Below are 20,657 nucleotides of genomic sequence, written 5' to 3'. Positions count from 1 at the left end.
TTGTCTGCATTGTACCTTCTGATTTTACTCTAGTCCTTCCACTGTCATGGAATGTTGTGTGCAAAAGCGTTTGTGTGTATGTGCATGTGGTTTTTTTGTTTTGTTTTGTTTAGTTTTGTTTTCTAAACACTTAATATACTTGTAAAATTTGATTTTTAAAAAATTAAAAAACCTCTTTAAGAGTATCCCTTTAAAATTTTCTTTAAAACATTATTACCTGGACTTTAAAATTTTTGTTAAATATGCCATGAACGACAAGGGTGCATATATTGTTTGTTTATGTACATTTTAAATAATGAGTTTTCTTTAATGAAGATGCATTACTAATGACTAAATTTAAGCGATTGAACATTACCGGTACCTTTGGCATCTATCCATGAACATGATGTGACTCTCCATTTATTTTGGTCTTCTTTACTGTCATTCAGTAAAATGTTACAATTTCTCTACACCTTGCATATCTTTTGTTAGGTTTATGCCTAGTTATAACATATTTTTATTGCTATTGTATATAGTATATTTTAATTCAGTATATTTTGCACATTTATTTCTAAATGTATAGAAATGCAACTGCCCTTTGGATTTTGATCTTGCATCTGGCAACCTTACTAAACTCTCATTTATCATAATTACTTGTAGACTCTTCAAGGGTTTTTATATGGATAATAATTTCATTTTCCCCCCTTTCTTTCTTTCTCTCAGGATCTCAGGATAATATTGAACAGCAAATATGATGGTGGTCATCTTTCTCATACATGTTTTCTTTTTTTTTAAAGGGAATGCTTCTATTTTACCACTAAAAAAGATATTTGCTAATAGGATTTTATTAGTTGTCATATATCAGGTTAAGGAAACTGCCTTACATTTCTGGTTTGCTAAGAGGTTTTAAAATTTTTGAATAGTGTTGGATTTTATCAAATGCATTTTCAGGGAATAATTGATCATACGTTTTTTCTTGTTTAAAGTTAACAAAATGAGTTCTTCTGTAACACTTTCTAATGTGAGACATACCTGGTATTCCTGGAATAAACCTAATTCGGTCATGATGAATTACCTTTTCTTACATCATTGGATTTGTTTTGCCAAATTTTGTTTAGTTCTGCCTTGTATTTATGAGTCAGGTAAACTAGAATTTTCTTGCATTTTTCTTTCTTACCTGATTTTGTTTCAAGCTTTATCAGCCTTATAAAGTGTGCTGTGGAGTATTACCTATTTTTCTTTCCCCTGAAAGAACTTGGATAATATTTAAATTATCTGTTTCTTGAATGTCTGATAGAACTCACCTGTAAAACCTTCAGGGCCTAATGAGAAGACTGTTCACTATTAATTAAATATCTTAATGTTTATTGGGCCACTCTGTTTTCTATTTCTTGTTGAGTAAATTTTAGTAATTCATATTTTTCTAGAAATTTGTCCATTTCCACTAGGTTTTCAAATATATTCACTTAGTTATTCCTAATTTCTTCTCTTTTTAACTTCTTTAGCATCTGCAGTTATTCTTTTTCTCATGACCGATATTGTTTATTTGTCTCTTTCTCTGTTATTTTTGATCCATCTTGTTGGAATTTTGTCGATTAACCTTTTCAGAGAACCAGCTTTGGTTTTCTAATTCTCTGTATTGTGTCATTGTTTTCTGTCCCAGTATTTTCTGCTCTTATCCTTATTTCTTTCTAATTTCTCCTGCTGTTTGTTTTTCTGACAATTTTAACAGTAATAGCAACAGATTGATTATATGTCTAATTCAGTAATTTTCAGTCTTCCTTATTTTCTGATATAAGCACTTTAAACTATAGATTTCCCTATAACAAGGTTCACATTAGCTATAGCCTACAAGCTCTGATTAAAGTCTTTGTCTAATAAGTTCAGTACTGGGCTTCCTCTTGGACAGTTCCTGTTAATTTCTGTTTTTCCTGTGAATGAAACATACTTTCTTGTTTCTTTGTATGCCTTATAATTTTTTCCTAAAAACTGGACATTCTGAATATTATAATAATGTAACAACTCTGAAAATCAGATTCTCCCCCCCATTCTCCCCCGTCCCAGGATTTGTTGTTACTGCTTGTTATAGATTGTTGTTATTTGCTCATTAGTAACTTTTCTAAACTACTTTTTTTAAGGTGTATTTTTAGTTGTGTGTGGCCAACGAAGACTGTTCTGTTTGCTTAGTGGTCAGTTAATGTTTTGACAGAGTTTTCTTAACCACTTAGAGCCAAAAGAAAAAAGAAAAAAAGAAAAGAGGCCTCTCCCAGATTGGGTCTGTATGGAGGGACTGCTTCAGCATTTAGCCAGGTTGTTTACAACTCTGCCTTAGCCTTTACTTCCTGCTTGCACAGAGCCTGATGGCCAGCCAGAGTGAAAGTTTAGGGGCTTTGCAGACCCCTCTGAGCATGCTCCCAGCCCTGAGAATACCTGTTGCCTCCTCTGTTCCCTTGTATAGGCAAGAACTTTTTAAAGTCTCTCATGTATCTTGTTTAAAAATCTCTTCCTTCTCAGTCTGTCTACCATTTGTCCCAACTGTTGTCTTTTGCCCCAAGCTGCTGTGGCCATTAATCGCACCTTTAAATGCTTTTGGTAAGTAAGCCACTGAGGAAACCATCTGAGCCCTGGGAATGTTCCAAGTTGGCAGAAGAAGGGCAAACCCTTGTGCCAGTCCTTAAAGGTATCTCCAGGTGGGTTGAAACCCACCACCACAATTCTTTTGGAACAAGGTCCATATTGCTTCCTTTGGCAGTAGGGATCTGCACCAGGAGTGAGCTGCTGTCCATCTGAGGTGTGCGGGACAGTACGTGGGCACTTTCAAACATCGTAGCACTCTCTGGCGGCAGCGGCTGCTTTTCCTCACCCAGGCTTCCCCTAGTGGTTGGACTAGATTCCAGAGTGCTGCAGAAGTTGTCTCTTAACACTTTTAACCAGCTCATTAGTTGATTTTAGAATCAACTAATAGAGGCCTGGAGTTTGTTATACCACCATTTTCAGTGCCATCACCCTGTATATTTCAGTAAGCATAGTTTTCATTATTGTTCTTATCTACGAAAATAACTACATTGGGAGGATGGAGAAAGGAATGGCAGTGTAAGGGAGCTGAACTTTCACCTATGACCGTAACAGGAAGTTAATATAAAATGACTACAAGTGATTAATCAAAAGAAATACCACATAGAAAATTATAGATATGTGTAAATGACTGAAGAAAAAGCTAAAAGAGTGGAGTCATAATCTTTAGAGATGGAGTCTGTACTGAATGAAGAGGGGTGAGTATGGAAAAAGCTGTATTTGCTATACATACTTTTTAGTGCTAACTGACGTTTTAAATCATATGCATGTGCTCTTTTGATAAAAATAAAAAGAAAATGACTGTAAACCTATACCAAACTAAAATGCTGGTCTAATAAGCCTTTGCACACAATCTGTCTTTTTTTCCTCTCGCTGCTTCCCAGATCTGCATTTTGGTTTTGATGTTCTTCATCTTCACTACGGTGTATTTAGAGATGGATTTCTCTTTTGTGTTGTTTGGAGTTCTTTGGGATTTATCTGAAGATCAGTGTCTTTCAGTAGTCTGGAAAATGCTCATCTGATACGCATTGAATATTGCCTCTCTCTCATGCTTTATATTTGTTCTTTCTAGAATCTTGATTAGATGAAACTTGTTAAGCGTCCTCACTCTGATCTTCATATTTCTTTATCTTTTACGTTTTCCATTTCTTTGTGTCTGTATGTAGCATTTTGCGTAATTTCTTCAGCTCTGTCTTGTTTTTTGTTGATTTTCTCCAACTGTCTTTGATCTTCTAATTAAATTATTCATTAGATTTTCTTTGCAGATTACATTTTTTAAAAATTCCTCTAAGTACTGTGTGTGTGTGTTTTTAAATATGCTTTGTCAATTTTGACAGTCTTGTGTTTCATTATCATACTTTCAGTGTCCTCTTTCTTTAAATATGTTGCACATGTACATTTATATTCTCTATCTGATAATTCTAGTGTCTACAGTATTAGCATAGTCTGATTAGCTGTTTGTTGTTTTTGCTGACTGACTCACTGAGGCTTTTTCCTCTTGTTTTTAATGATTCTTTTTATTATGGACTTATATTCCTTGGAAATTTTTTGTGGGAATTATTTGAGAACTACATGTAAGTGTGTTCCTCCAAGGATGACTCAGTTAGCTTATCTCTAACACTGAAGAGCAGTCTGCCAACCAAACATCATTTAAAACTTGATTTTTAATTTCAGGTTTTTCAGGCTACCTTGGTTGTATGGATTCTGGCCTGAAACCTGAATGAAAGTTAACTTACGCTTAGAAATTTTCAAAGGAATTTTTATCTTTTCTCTCTCTCTCTTCCTCTATATATATGAATATATGAAAAAGAAGAAAAATATTTTTTCTGTTCTACTGAGTCAAGTTCCAGTTAAACAAAGCTATCTTCCTTTATAAAACAGATTTTTTTTTCTTTCTTCCTTCCTTCTTTCCTTTCTCTCTCTCTCTCCCCTCTACCTCTCTCTCCCTCTCTCTCCTCTCTCTCTCTCTCTCCTCTCTCTCTCCCTCTCTCTCTCTCTCTTCCTTTCTTTCTCTCACTACTGAAAGTGTCACCCTTTGTGAGCTTGGGATTTGTTTGGGAGTCTCTGGCTCAACATCTCACTATGTTCAGACCCAGACTTTGTCTTCTTTCCCCATACACACATGTGGCCTGTTAAAATTCAAACTGCTTCTAGGGATCAGCAAATAACCTCAGGGTAGGGTGATGTATATCTTGGTATGCTGGGAAAAGTATGAGTTTGTTACAGCTGAATTATTTATACTACAAAAGTGTCCTGGTTTGGGCAATAAATTACATGATTACCCTGCCATAGAGCAAACGTCAGTTCTGTGACTTGCCCATCCTTGGGAATGGTTCTTTTTTTTTTTTTTTTTTTAATTCTTGCCTCCAGTTATTTCCTGTACTTTACTGCCAACTTAACCATGCTTCTAAAAGAATTAAAAAATACATTTTATTCATCATCTTTAGATATTCATCATGAGGACAGGTTTCTCTACACTTACAATCAGCTATGTTACTGGAAAGGAAAGTCATGCCTATATCTTTTAAAAGATCTTCTCTAAGAAATAATCTAAAGATTTCTTTTTTAACAAGAACTTAATATAATCCTTCCTTATACTACCCTATTGATTATATATTGTTTCATAGATTTAAAAATTTAGTAATTCTGTTAAAATGAAAAATTCTACATGTACTGTGTAGAAAATTAATAAAACAGATCAACATGATTATGAAAAAAAAAAAAGAAACATCTTTACAACCTTCTCAAATATTGTAAGTCAAAATTCCCAGGAGGGTCCAGAATTATTAAAGTGAGTGAGAGAGAGTTCTGAGTGAATCTAATAAAAGTGTGTGTATATATGTGTGCATGTTCTTAATTTGTATGAATCCGAGAATGAAATACATAGTAAAGTGAGAAACAGAAAACCAAAGTAGAGGTTAAGTCTTGTTCCTCATTTGTAGATAATAGATTGCTTTGGCCTCAGCTGTAACAGTGGTATACTATCATTGGTTTCCGATATTCTTAAAAGGTGCCATAATAATAATGTCTGTCCCTTCATCCCTAGAGAGGATGATTTCATTCTGTTATGAGTAATTGTTTCCAGTGGAAACACTGGTACTAATCCCAGAGTAGCTGCCTTGCCGTGTCTGACATGGTTTCTTCTGAAAAGAGTGTATTAAGCAGCAGTATATAGTTACATACTAAAGTGAGTCTTCTACAAAGGAGTAAGAAATCATTATGTAGAGTGTTTACTTTTCATTTATCTACACACCAAAACAGACTTGTAACAAGTTCAGCCAAAAATTTATGTACTTTCTGAACAGAATAAGATGGTTATAAAAAATATATAGTAGATTCAAGTAAGTGAACCTGATGAAATATGAGACCTCATACATAAACTCAAGAAACTGGTTTAGATAATCCTAACTTTGTTCAAGAAACTTATCTCTGCCTTGGAGAGCAATCTTTGGTGCAAGGCAGGGTGGGAGAGTGAGTGTCAATGAGTAACATGATGCACTTAAGGAAATTATGACACACAGTATAGTCAGATGGCAGTCATTGTAATTCTGATTATCCAATCTATCCAAGGTACTGGGTAGCTTTTTGTCATTATAACTACTCCAAGAAGGACAAATATAAGGTAACAAGCATATAGAGCTATTGAGTATCCAGAATGCATAGACTAGGTAAAATGAATGATATCAAAATACATCAGCTTGTCTCCAATTTTCTTTGGACACAATGGCAATAAAATTTGATGTGTAGGGTATTAGGAGGTTTCTTAGTGGTTAATAATTTATATAATGATATCCCTTTTATCAGAGAGAGTTAACACAGACCTTGTTTCTGGATTTAGAATAATTTTGTTACAGCCTTCATTCTATTTAACTTAAATGTCTATCTGCATACATTCCTTTATCATTTAAAGTGTGTGTATTTTATACATTGACCTTCATACATGGTATTTATATTATATACATTGTAGGAAAGTTCTGACATTAAGGATACATTTTCCTTCCTTTAACTTCATTCCTATTTCTCCTCAATTTCCTGTCTCCTAGAACACTAACAGATATTACCAAAAAAAAAAGCCCTCTTCATCCTTAGAATACCCTTTAACATTATTTGTGGAGAGCAGGTCCCTACTGAGTCAGCCCCTGGCCAAACTCTACATGCTTCACTCTTTCAGTCTTTCTGCTTGAATCATTCTCTCTGAAATTTTCTTCACATGCATTGCTTTCCCTACATTTTCTTTATTTTGTATAACATCTAACTTCTGCTTTTTAAAAAAGAACTTTTCCTTTGTGGATTCCCATGCTCATTAAGCAGCATGGGATAATTTGGAGTTGGCTTTTTGTCCCCGGACCTTGGGTATGCTTTCTGGTTGTATTGAACGAAAGGCATGAGATTGCAAGCGTGGCTTGAGTTTCCTGTCATAGTTATTTCTACACAGTTTTTTGGTCAGCTCAAGGTTAATTGCTTTGGGAAAGTTTTAGCTAAGTCCAAATTTACATTTTTAGTTGAGTAATAAACTGATGTCCAGCACATACAACTTCTATTTTAAAAGAGCTAGAATTGCTCAGTATGCGCTGTGTGTGTGTGTGTGTGTGTCTGTGTTCATCCCTAGCAACTCAAGCATGGCTGAATTTTTCAACTTGCCCTTCCTGCAGACCTTGTCTTCTTTTAAGAAGTCTGTTCAATAATTCAAATGGTTAAATTCCTCTGAGTAAGAAAAGGTCTAATAGTGTTGCCAGAGTTCAAACATCTGGTAACCCTTTGTGTTATGGTTAGCAGCGCTAGACAGCAATCTGGAAGACGTTTTTTCCAGCCTCAGCTCTGATTGTAGGTGCTTGCCAACTTCCCATCTTCTGTAGTTACTGATGCAGTGGTTAGCTTGAACTTGAACTTGCCTAGAAGACTGTAAACACTTTCACAGCACACACTTCCTAACTTTTTTCTAACTAAAACTTCTTAATGCCACCTCCTAGCACGGTAGCATGTGTCTTATGAATGCTCAGTAAATATTTGATGCTAATAAAAAGCAGGATATCAGCAGTTCAGTTATCCAAATAAGCCTTTCCACAGTTCTTGTTGAACACAATTTTAACCAATTTATGTTTCATTATTAAATTGTCAGTGCTTTGCATTCTGAGAAGGAGCTCATGTGGACAACTCAAAAGCATTCCATCTGTTAACTCTCCTGTACTTACCTGGTCCTGGCACATCTCTCCTCCTGACTTCTCCTTCAGTCTTGGTTTTATCAAGGGACTTAGAATTCCATAGACAGAAAGAATATTGGGAAGTATTTCAGTCCATAGTTGTGCCCTAAAGGCAAGAACTCATGAACGACAACTGTAAGCCTCTTTTTCCTCCCTCAAATCTCAAATGATGGCTATCACATCCCAGCTGCTCCTGGAGCCTGCCTTGTGGTTTTTGGACATTGTGTTCCAAAGATCACTAAAATGTCACTGCTTACTCTGAATCCCTTTCCTTGTCACTATAGTCAGGGGGAAAAAAGCCAGTGACACTTTTCTAAGACACAGGAGGTGTATCCATAGGTCTGGCAGTGCTTTCAGGGCCACATAAAAGATACTGATTTCATGCTGATTTCTATGCAGGGTTAGTTCTCTTTGTATGGTTGGGTATACGTTTACATGTGTGTGTGTTGTGTGTGTACATGTATGCACTGAGGAGGGTGATACCTGTGTGCATGCATGTATAACTTTTTTAAAAAATTATTTTAAATTAAAACATTAATCAGTTTGTTCATTCTGATGATTATGCCAAAAATGAAAAGTCTCAGGGAGACAGTTCTTTTATTAGGGTATACAAGTTTAAATAATTTATTGGGTTTTAAAATAATGGTATTTATAATAATTTGTACATTTCTGAGTATCAGTAAATCTAGCTCAGAAAAGTACAGAATATCACTTTTCTGTGCTATCTCCTCTTACCTTTGGGTAGTTTGAATGTTGTTATTCAAAAAGCTTATTTTTCAGAAAGATGCTAAGCATTGAAGCATGGAAGAGGTAAATGTTGCTTACTTTATTTTTTTCTCTAGTTTTGATTTTAAGTATTAACTTTTAGACCTAAATGTTAAACTGGTATTAACAACTTTGTATGTACTGCCCAACACTAAACATAGCAGAATGCTTTTCTGAAGTGCATATTTTATGGTCTTATTACAAAGGAAACAGTTACAGTAAGTTTCCTTCAACACCAATTGGATATTTAAATAATGTACTAAAAAAAGTGGGAGATAGGAGGATGATTTAATCGTGATTCCTCTATTCAGTGAACTTAAAACCTATTAATGTCCAAAGTTTACACAGGAATTTTTCTCATTTTAGATTACTTTCAGTGGTGTGCAGGGAATTTCTGGAATCAGCAGAATGACACATTTGACTCTTGATCTCTTGTGGCTGTGTAGCTTCCTGAGGAAAGTAGCCAGCAAGGACCAACACCATGGTCCTTGTCAAATGATGATCTCTAAGTTCTTGGTGCTGGTCACCGCACAGATAGCCAGCAGCCCTTAAACTCAGAAAAGCTAATAAAAGGACCTAATTGCACCCCTCCTCCAAAGATAAAGAAATGCACACACATACACACGCACACGAGGCATCCAGGGAAACCTAGAGGGTGTGGTGGAGAGAAACACAGAGAAAGAAACAGGTAGAGAAGGAAGTCCAGCTTAAGGTTTTTCATAGAAGCTGACAGATCTTTGCTATGTTTGTTTTATGGCAAGAATAAGGTGCTTTTGACTAGAGGGCAAGGCATTTGGATGTATTACAGGTAGAACGTGGTCGAAATCATGTCAGGTTTGGGAAAATTGCTAGAAGGAAGACTAGAAGGAGGCTCCTGTGGCCTGAGTGGAGGGGACAGAGGAAAAAGCCAAGGAGTCTGAACAGCTCTTCTAGGAATTTCTACCGCTGGATGGGTGGGCCATGGTCAAGAACGTATCCCCTAAAAAAAAAAGAAAACCCACAGAGAAAATGATAAATTTGTTTTTCTTGAAAATACGGATGGGTTTTATCCTGTTCTGCTTCATACTTTAAAGTGTTTTTTTTTTTTTTTTCCTTCAAGGATCTGTAGATTGATGATGGATCAGACTTTTCTTCTAGCTGCTGTAGCCTGTTTGATTTTTAGAAAATGGGTTATGTCAGTCCACACCAACCCACTAAAAGCTCAGCTCTCTGCTGCAGAAATAGGCTGAGGAAGTGACAAATTAGTGTACATCATCATACTGTGATTAGTCTTAGTGTCTTTTAATAATGCGTGTGACTCCATGTGGGAAGAGAATAAACTGGCAGTTTATACGAAGATACAATTTCCCAGGGATTTTGGTGATATTTAAATTTTAATCACTTTAGATTTGGGGTTATGGGTGAGCCGAAGATAAGGCTGAATATCTGTCACTCAAGGCCCAGAGACGCTTGTCTCATTGTTGTGGCTTCTGGCCCAAGAGATGCTGAATTGTGTGCACTGCATTTTCCTGAGGGATTCTCAGGGGAGGACATCTAATTGAATCTACTTCTGTCATGTTGAAGTGTTGTGATTTGTTGCTGTTGTTCATCTGTGGATAAAATTGTCTTCTGTTTTTATCTGGGTCATCCAAAACTATATACAAATCTCCCCTTCAGTTTCATAAAAATTAGAAATAGACATTGAGGCCATAAAAGGTATAGGAATTTTTTAATTTTATTAATTTTCCCAGTTGGGGTCACAGGTAAAATACTAATATAACAGTTTGGAGACATGAAAGATGATCAGGCACATCATACTTACTGGATTCACTGTGAATGCATGCCTCATTTTGTGAGCTAATAACCTTGTTTACATTATTTTCAGTGTGCTGGTGTTCAGATTACAGAAAGACTGGGAAGCTGAGAGATTTATTATTTACGGAAGGTGGACAGTAGAGTCTATTGCTTTAGGAAAACACACAGCTCAGAGCTGCAGCCTGTCTGACATTAATGAATCATGGCATTGGCCGTGACCTTGAGAAGTCATCCATCTCATTCACCCCATGCTTCTGCACAGATCTGTGTCTCATGAACACCTCTGGGCAGAACAAGCCTGTCTGCCACGTGCTGGATGAGATCCTGGGAAGGAGGGCCTATAGTCTCCCCCATTCCTCCTGGCTGGTGATCATCTGGTTATCCTCAGTAGTCTTAGCATCCATCACAGCCACACTGGGCTGATTTTATTCATTGCTGCCTGATTATTGGAACACCTTCAGAGTTTAAAATTTTCTGTCGTTTGGAGAGAAAGCCAAAGTTAAACCCTAACAAAATAAAAGGTCTCATCTGTGCACAATACGTGGAATGGTAAATTGTCCCAGACAGACTGGATCGCCTTTCAGTAAACTAATACTGCTGAGATCCATTAAAGCAGTGGGGGGCTGCCAAGTACACACATCCTAGACTCATCAACTTGTTTTTTTGCTGACCACTCAGTCAGTCAGCAAGAGCAATGCGATAAGTCCTGGATGATAAACATGGTTCTCTTGCAGAGACAAAATGGATCACAGCAGAGAATAAAAAATGTTTCAGACAAGAAAAATAAATGCCAGGAGCAAGGTCCTTTTAGATTAGAGCAAATCCTTTCAGATCCAAGAGAGTCTCATTTTTCATATGGAAACGTGGGCGTGGGGGCATTTTAAAAATGTCCCACACCAGGCCATTAGCCTCAGACACCTGCAAGTCTGCAGAACATCTCCAGGGAAACTTGTGACTCTGTGGCATGTTAAGGGCAAATTTCAGTACTTGTTTAATAGAGTGGAGACATTTGTTGCAATGAAAAGCAGATCTGCTGTTAGTGTGAATTTATTGTGCTGCTATAGCATCTTTCTTATTTCCTATAAAATACAATCTGATTTAAAAATAACTATGACACTTACAAGGTTGAATCTGATGGGATGTCCATTGCAGATGAATAGCCCTGTAAGTAATTTATGTCTTTGGTCACTTATGTGTGGATTCTCTTAGACCTACAGTAATTAGCAGTAAGTTCTGGAGTAAACTGGAAAGTGAAGGTACCAGAAAGTCATGTAGGTTAGTGAGTTCTATTGATTCTTTAAAATAATTCTATAGTAACAACTGTGGGAAGGAAGCCAATGTTTTTCCAGGTCTGATTATTAGCTGATTTAATTCATAAGCCTTAAAGCCCAAAGCAAAGATTCATTTGTTTTCAATTCTGTTTTATGTTTTTTTGAGCACTGAAGCTTGGATAGTTTATTTAAATGAGGTACATTTATGACTTTTAATATGATCGCCCTCCCATTTACACAGAAAGTAATATATTCAAAGAGGAAAGATGAGTGAGTAGTACTGGCTATGAAACAAAAAGGGCGGCCTGGATTCCATACTGGGTGTCGGTTCTCTGCTAACGCTGACATAGTCAAGTCCCTTGGATTGCAGGGAAGGGACATCTACTCAGACTGGCTGAAATAAACTGGGAATTTATAATCAGGATACGAGAAGGGTTGCTGATGGGACCAAGGAAGGAAATGTGGTCAGGCCTCATTAGAGACCAAAATAGGTCCTGGAAAGTGGTCATGAGCTGGTGTTATCTTTGCTGTGCTTTTAGAGATGCACAGTCCTCTGTCTCACCACTGCTTCTCTCTATAGACAGACTCTCTCTTCTTCAGCGAGAATACGTCACCAACCATGGTTGCCTTGATTTCAGATTTATATTTCTTCCCAACTCAAGAAATATCAACCAGCTAGCTAGAACACTGATGCCAATTCCAAATTCCTGGAAATAGAATCTAATTGGCTCAGCTTCTCAGGTGACCAAAGAGCATGGCCAAGAGGACAGGGTAGTTCAGTACCAGAAGGGCACTAGGGCGAAAGCCCCAGTTTTGCCTAAAGTATTTCTTACTATTACCTGCCTCTCTTTTTCTGTGAGTATTACCATACTCACATTTTTAGACCAGTTACTTCCCAAGGTGCAGAAGGGAGGAAAAGGTACTGAAGATGTTTCAGGCAGAGGAAATGGTAGGAATGAGAAGCTGCACAATGTGCTGAATGAGATGCATCCGTTGATCATAGTCAGGCATCAAGTGAGGAGTGGAAATGGCATGGAAATGAAACTTGAGGATCAAGTGACTTGGAGACTCTGTTAGGAATCTAGGACTTTATCCTGAAGGTCATGTGTGCTTAAGGAATGAACTGGGATTCAAGAATACTTAGCATGTTGTTAGAAGGAAAAGAATATATGCAGTCACCCCAGGAGAGCATGCAGAGAAGGGGTGTTTAGGCTGGGGCCCATGAATAGGCTCCAGGGATTCTAACGAATGCTCTAATTGTGTATGAAATTTTGTACGTATGTTTTGTGGGTGGGGATGAGGAAAGGGTCTGTAGCTTTCATCAGATTCTAAAAGGGATCCATGAATCAAAAGTGGCTAAGGAGCTTTGGTGCTGAGCATGCATTCTGAAAGAGGGCAGTATTATCCCCTAGGGTGAAAACTGATTTTTAGAGGGCAAAAAAGAAATCTCGCTCTTTTTATGTGTAAAGGGCAGATATGTATACAGTATATAAACACATACTGTATGTCTGTGGCACGAAAATTCACAGGAGCAATAAGAAAGAAAATGTCTTAAAGGGCTCCTTAGGAAGGTGATAATGGATGAAAGGTGCAGAACAGTGGTGTGGTTTGAGAGGAGCCATAGGTTCTCATCGTTTTTACTCTCAGCATCTAAAAGCTGAGGACAAAGAGAATCTATAGTTTTTATTGCTGACAGCAGTACTACTGTACCATACCTTTTCCTCCTTTCTATTATCGCATCACTATCATCACCACCACACACACATCCAATGTATACCTTCTGAAAAGTTACATTTCAGTGCGCTAAGTTTACTGAGCATACAGGGGATAAAGGGAAAACATTGCATTTTTCAGAAAGGGGTCTTTTTTTTTTTCCCATTTCTGGTACAGCACTCCTTCAAGATGATGTACATAATAACTGTGACAACTATCTAATGTTAGGAGCACATTTAAAAACCAGTCTTTCACATGAATAGATATGGCTACTAACCCTGACTGCTGACTGAGAAGGAAAGTACCATTTGTGGTCTGGGATTGCTAGAAGCTTCCAAGAATTATACTCTCTTAGGCCTTTTCTCTACCTCTACTTCAATAGCTAGTAATTGTCTCCACTGAATGAATATCTGTCGAGCCCTCACTGTGTACGTGACACCAGATCTAAATGTTGAGTAGTTTTACAGAATTGAAAGAGGACCTTGTACTCTCTTTGAGGAGCTTGCCTTCCTCTAAAAAAATAAAAGCAGCAGTTCATTTAAGAGACGAGCCAGTGCGACAGTGTAATGTCAGAAATCACATTCTGAGCCCCTCCTTTTCAAGAAAACCTGAGTGCCTGTAAAGTATCAAGAGACTGCCACTTCACTATGTAAGATACTAGGGACATCCCCGATCTTAATTCTTATATGAGTTGCTTATTAGAAAAAGATGGTCAAATTAACCAGATTTCACTAACCATCTCATTTATTTTAACATAAATTATTGGCCACCCTTGACGCCAGAGCTGAGAGCAGCAAGTTTTGGAAGGGGAAAGCAAGATCAGTGGGTTTCTGGCCACTGTGGTTCATTAAGTCAGAAATCATTTGTCTGCATTAACTCTTGTTCTAAGTGTTCATATTTTTAAACATACGTGGGTGAAGGTTTTCATAGAGTGTCTGCTTTGTGCACCTCAAGAAAAACAACTTGGCCCTCTGAACCTGTTCATCTTGAAGCCTTATTACTGAAAATGGAGCTCTTATCAGCCAGGACAGTGAGAGCATGCTGCCTGTGCTCACCTTACCAACGACCAGACGCAGTGAGATTGTGATACAACGGCACGGGACACATAGGACCCTGCTCATGTATCACTGGGAGGAAGGGTCATTCTTCCTGTCACTCCTAGTGAATAGTTACAAAGCTGAGTCTTTTTTTTTTTTTTTAATTTTTCATTCTTCCAAAAAAGGCCCATAAGATAAATCACCATTATATTTATCATTCTTTTCCACTTTTTAAAATTGGGATCCATCACAGTTGTATGCTTGAAACTATTTAGGAAACTATTTAGTTCAATGTTTAGCAGCTTCCAAAATATTTTATTTTAAATACATCCTTTGGTTTAAATTCATAAACTAATCATTCTGTCTTTTTTAAGGGCCTCTGCTTTACATAAACTCTGCAGTTCTGCCCTGTAATGAAGTGTATAGTATACACATGCTTTATCTGATGTGCTTTGGGGACAGCTCTCCTTTTCAGAACCTGCTTTTTGTGTCAGCTGACTGGCACCATAGTGCTGGGGAAATGAAGTGGTTCCTTGGTGACTCCCGATACCTGTCAGAATTAATCTGTAGACAGGAAAAGGTTTTCCTTGAAAAGATGCTGAAGGAAACTGCCAAGCAATGTCTGCATGTCATTCCAAGGATACACTTACTGCCACGATGGAGACAAGGAAGAGGGATGCTTATTTTGCAAATTAAAGTTGTGATGAATAACTGAAAAATTGTACTGAACACTGGAATTTGACACAACATTGTAAAATGATTATAAATCAATAAAAAATGTTAAAAAAAAAAAAGAGAAGAAACCTGGGGGAACAAAAATAAAGTTGTGAGTTTTCTTGACAAGTGAGAATAACTTCGAAAAAAATTAACTTTTAAGTTTTTTTACATTTTGGTAAATCAAACCTATCCACATGTGAAGCAAATACTCTTCTTTTAATTCTGAAGAACTAAAGCTGGCATTTTCTCACCCTTAAGCACTAAAGAACCATATCCCTTAAGGAAGCAAAGATGAAAATCAAGTTTCAACCTAACCTCTTCCTGTTGAGTGAGAGGTCTCCAGTTAACACTGAAATGAAAATCTCTGTTTTCTGTTGTTTCTTCTGAACCTTGTTTCTGGAAACTAGCAGTTGTCTAATTTGTGAGCAGTCTTTTCTTCCATTTTTAAAAGCAGAAATTATTTTTTAATAATTTGTCTAAAATTATTTATTAAGGAGCAGACAGAAATGTTACTTTTGGGCTGGCTCAGCCTTTGGGGATTGGTTCATCAGTTGCAGTAGCCTGTCACTCCTGCTAGTTGGATGGCATGAGCAGAAGGGTGTCAGAGTTTTACCTCTTGTTTTAGTTCTGTTCCCAAAGCTATGCAGATTAGCCCCCAGGTCTATGGCCTGCCTAGGACTTATGGACAAAATGCAAGTTTAAGTTAAAAAAAAAAAAAAAAAAAGGAAACCTGTGACTCAGCAGCCGTCACTGTTCTGTGCTGGCCAAGCAGTGAAACATAGCCTTTGTGTTCAGCCTTCCTCAAAGCATAGCTCTTTACTTCCCAGCTTGTGAGCTTGAGCAAGTTAGTTAAACACTACAGCTGTGCCTCAGGTACTCATCTGGGAATAGTGATGGTGCCTATGTCATCAGTCATGAGGATTTGCTGAGTTAAAATGGGTTAAGTGCCTAGTATAGTGCCCGGCATAGACTCAGTGCTCAGTAATGCTAACTGCTTGCTTTTCCCCCTTTTTGTCATAATTATACTGTTAGTGTTATGAGCATTTGACATTAGCCTTGATGTTCTAAGTGTTACACTTTAGCACAGTCCTGAAAACACCTTTGGAGGCTGGATTGTTCGGTCTCCCTCAATGTCTGTTGTAGGATTTCATCTTCCTGGGGCCTAATTCATTTACACAAAACTGGTACCTTACTGAATGATTTTGAGGATTCTTTGGGAGAAGTCGCAGAATAGAGAGAATCCATCACTTCTCCAGATCCATGGGACCTTGTCTTATTCATTAACCTATTTGGCTTAGCTTTTTTCCCAGTCTGTGTTATGTCAGTATTTTCATTTTATCCTGTTAGGAGAGCTGAAAAAAAGTAAGGTTAAAGGATTTACTCTAGGTTACCTGGGTTTGGTGGCAGAACTAGGAACAAAACCATCTTGACTGCTATTTGTGGATGTGATTTATTACATAAAGTCCTTCTACAGCTAAGGTTACGTATGCCTCATATGTTAGCTGCCAAGGTCAGTCAAGGAATACTGCAAAGTTTTTTTATCTTGTGGGCTGAATTGCTTAAATGTTAATTCTAAATATTTTATCATAAATATTTAAAGCAAATAAATTTCCTCTTAATCATAAAGCAACAACTCTTGTTAGTCTGAAAGCATTTGCATGAAAAATTACACATCACTTTAATGTATTTTCTGTCTGATTTTGTGTCCATATAAAAATAACAAACCACAGATGCATGATGACATCATCATCACTGAACCAAAGAAGAAAGAAAAGGAAGTTATTTTGTAAGCTGAAGATATAAACTCTTCCTTGTCAGGTTGTCAGTGCTTTTCTCAATATTTTTAGGAGGGAGTTCCTGTGTGTAGAATCAGCTTGCAAGATCAAGGACAGTTGACACTCATTCCCACAAAATGAGTCCAAAATTTAAACACAGTGTCCTCCAAATGTCCCTTGGCACCAGTGAATGCTATTTTTTTTTTAATGCTACATTAGGTTCTCTAGTTCATCCCACTCAGCTCCATTGCATTTTCTCTAATGTTGTGTCCAATTTTAAATGATTTGAGTGATGGGCCTTCTATCTTCTACCTGGCCAGTGTAACCCCAGAGTGCCCAGGATTTGCAAGGCCTTATTGCTCCCTGGGACAGCTGTGCTGCAGCAGACCTGAGAAAAGGGTGGCAGAGCTCACAAGGTTGTAATTGCTGCCTAATAGTCTATAGCAACCTGAGCATTTTATTAAGATTAAATTAAAATTAGCGTTATTATTCCAGAAGATGCTTTCACACTGCAGTAAAAATCATGCTGAGAGAATGTCTGATATGCAACCTAATTTTGCCGTTTGCTTAATTTCTTCCCATTACTCCTAGTAATATACCTCTCAAGCCATCTTATAGTCTTCTCTTTGTACTTCTCTGATTACATGAATAACTTTATCTTCTCCCTTTCTGTTTCTCCCGTCGTATCTGCCCAGAGTATTCCTGGTAAACATAATCCTGACAATAGAATTGGGGATTATTACAATGCAGATTTTTCAGAGTTAGAGTAACTTTCTAAAAGACAGATGTTGATGAATCCCATAGAAGTAGGCAGTATACACCTTCTCATAGCAATAAGCAGGATAGTTTTGAGTTTTTTAATTTTACCTTCTTCTTCTCTTAAATCATTCAATTCTGTCATTTCCGGGCCACTCTCTCCTATTACTGACACTCCTATAAGTGGAAGCCAGGTATCAATATCATCATCTTTCTGGAGAGGAACTTTTATCTCTCCTCTGTGATGATATTTGAGCAACTCTGCCATCATACCATGGTTATTTAATTCTGTTGTATTGATAAGCAGTTCTCCAACCTGCTGACGGTTGTCACTTAGAAAACTTACTGGTATTTTTCCTTTCTTCTGCTGTGCTCATCAAATCCTTCCACCTCACTCCTGCAACTGTCCCCCCAGCATCTGGCTACCTTATTAAAAAGAAAAAAGTTTTGAAAAAAGAAATAGTGCTTAATTGAGATTTATGTACACCAAGACATAAGAATCTAGTTTCATATGCTGTATGATACCCCTGGAAAATTCTTTGTCCTTTACTTTTTGGGAGTAATTTATACTTCTCTAAGAAGTAATTTCACATAATTATTATTTGCTTTGATGAACTTTGACAGTCTTTTAAAATTCTTACATTTTTAAATGCACTTCTTATAATAATTACCTTTTGTTTATCCACACTGATTCTTTCATTTAGTAAACATTTGAAGACATTCATTGCACTCTACTGGACACTGTTCTCGGTGCTTTGAAAAGGAAAATAAGAAAAAGTCTCTGTTTTCAGAAAGATCAAAGCCCAGTAGGGGAGGCTGAAAAGTGCATGTTCAACTATCTTACAAGGGGGACATGGTATAATAGAAGTTATGTGAGCACTAATCAGTTGCAAATTACTGCTTCTTGCCGTAAGTCAGTTCTTGTGGGAGACCACATAAAGCATGTGCCATCTGAGCTGGGCTTTGCAGGACAGGTAAGGGAGTAAGGAGAGAAAGGTATGCCCAGGAGCAGAAACCACATTAGGAGGGCATGGACGCCTGAAGAACATTGAGGAATGACCCGTGAGTCAAACATAGGGCATATAATAGAATTTGCTAGTGATGAGCCAGCAACATAAGTGGAGGTACACTGAAAAAAGTGGAGCAGCAGTCCTGTAATCCAGACCAGTATTAACCCCAGTGTAATTCATCTTTGCTTTTGAAATATGTGTTTTTAATTTATGTTTGACGACAGGTGATTCTGATCGGCAGCCGGGGTTAAGAACGATCAGTTCAGACCCCCTTGACATTTGAACAGGTACCAAGAAGACCCTGACTCGTTAAAACTGGAAAAGGGGTACCCTTAAGTCAGAACCCCCTCCACCCTTAGGCTGTTAGAAAACAGCCACCTCTACCTCTCTGCTCATAGCTCTTGCCCCTGCAGTTTTTAAATTTGTTCAAATTGCTTCTACTGACTAATGAATAAAACAGATCCTTCTCTTGACTCTATGGTCTCCCTCTAGGCATCATCCTGTACTCGTCATAGCCACACCCTGTGCCTCCATTTTTATCTCTGCTCCAGCGGAGTACAGTCTAGACTTAGTTCCACTGCCCACAGTCTTCCTAGCCTTCTAGTGTGTTGCATTTCTAGACTTTGCACTTGCTGCTACTCTTCTCCTTGGATTTTCCTTCCCTGCACGTTTTTCCTGGCATCACTCACGCATATTTCAGTACTCGGTGATCACATCTGGGAAGCCTTCTCTAATCTTTCCAGCCTAAATTAGGTTTCATTCCTTTGTGCTACTATACTATTTTGTGTGATATTTGTATAATAACACTTATTTACATATATTATAATTACCTGTCTGCATTAGAACAGTGGACCTTTTAGGAATTGACATATTCATATTTGTTTCCATTTCTTGTGCCCAGCAGTGTTCAGAATATAGTAACTGCTTGATAAAAAATTGCTAAATGATGGATGCTATTATAGTCATTTAACATTTTTGAGCAGCATATGCTAGCTACCAATTACTGTGCAATTAGTATGTGCCTGGTCAAGCACTGACCGCCACCTAACATGCACCATTTAACCCCCCGAGTTAGGTACTATTATTTTCCCTTTTACAGATGAGACTGAGGCTTTGAATAGTTAAGTTTCAAAACTGAATTGCTTTTTCTGGTATCTTTCTCAAATTGATATTTCACACTTAATCTAAACTGGGAGACTTCTTTAATGTAAGCTGTAACATTTCTAAAGCATAATATATAATCATCCAATTATATTTATTTTGTAAATTGGCAATATTATCAGTTATCTATGGTATTTGTCAAAGGGTTTTTTTCTTTTTAAAGATAGGATCTTGTGTGGCTTAACTAGTCATTTTTTTTTTCCTTTGTGTCTAACATTTATATTTTTGCTAGCCATTCAGTGGACCAACAATTCATTCTATTTGGTAATTAAGAGAGACCAAATGATTAAAATCAATAGATGGTGGCACAGCCCCTAATTCCCAATCTTCTCTCCCCACTGAAGAGCCTCTGGAGCCAATAGTTGGAAAGCCCTCCCTAGGAAACCTGCTCATAAATAGAAAAATCAGCTAGTTCAACTCCCCCCTTCCCTTTCCTTTCCCTTCCTCCCTGCTAATGAGCAGTGAAATGGCCTAATGACTGGGACCAGAGGGAGGGGAGAGCAGAGAAGAAAGCCTGAGTAATCCCCACACTGAATCATCAGCCTCTGTGTAATTGAGTTTTCTTTGGTTTCCTTCGTTTTGGAGTTCAGCATTTTAAAGTTACTGAGGGATGCACTGTTCCTCCAGACACTGAGATGAGCGCTGTTTTCAGTTTCTGCCATGATCATTTTGATCCACCGGTGTGGACTAGGAGGCTCATGCTTCCGACAGGGCCTCCAGAAAGGAAGCTGGGAGAACTCTGAATCACACAGTTCCCTTTTCCACTGAGGGTCAAACGTAGAATGGCCTTTTCTCGCCCTTGTCTGCTTGACTGTGCGTGATAGAGGTTGAAGGGCATTTGTGTGGCAGGAGCGGCTCTGGAAGATAAGGAAGGTGCTGAGCAGAATATGAAAGCAGCCCAGCT

Source organism: Camelus bactrianus, chromosome 20, assembly GCF_048773025.1.
Source record: "Camelus bactrianus isolate YW-2024 breed Bactrian camel chromosome 20, ASM4877302v1, whole genome shotgun sequence".
Classification (NCBI taxonomy): domain Eukaryota; kingdom Metazoa; phylum Chordata; class Mammalia; order Artiodactyla; family Camelidae; genus Camelus; species Camelus bactrianus.
The sequence above is the reverse complement of the archived record's forward strand: the minus strand, read 5'-3'. Positions refer to the sequence as shown.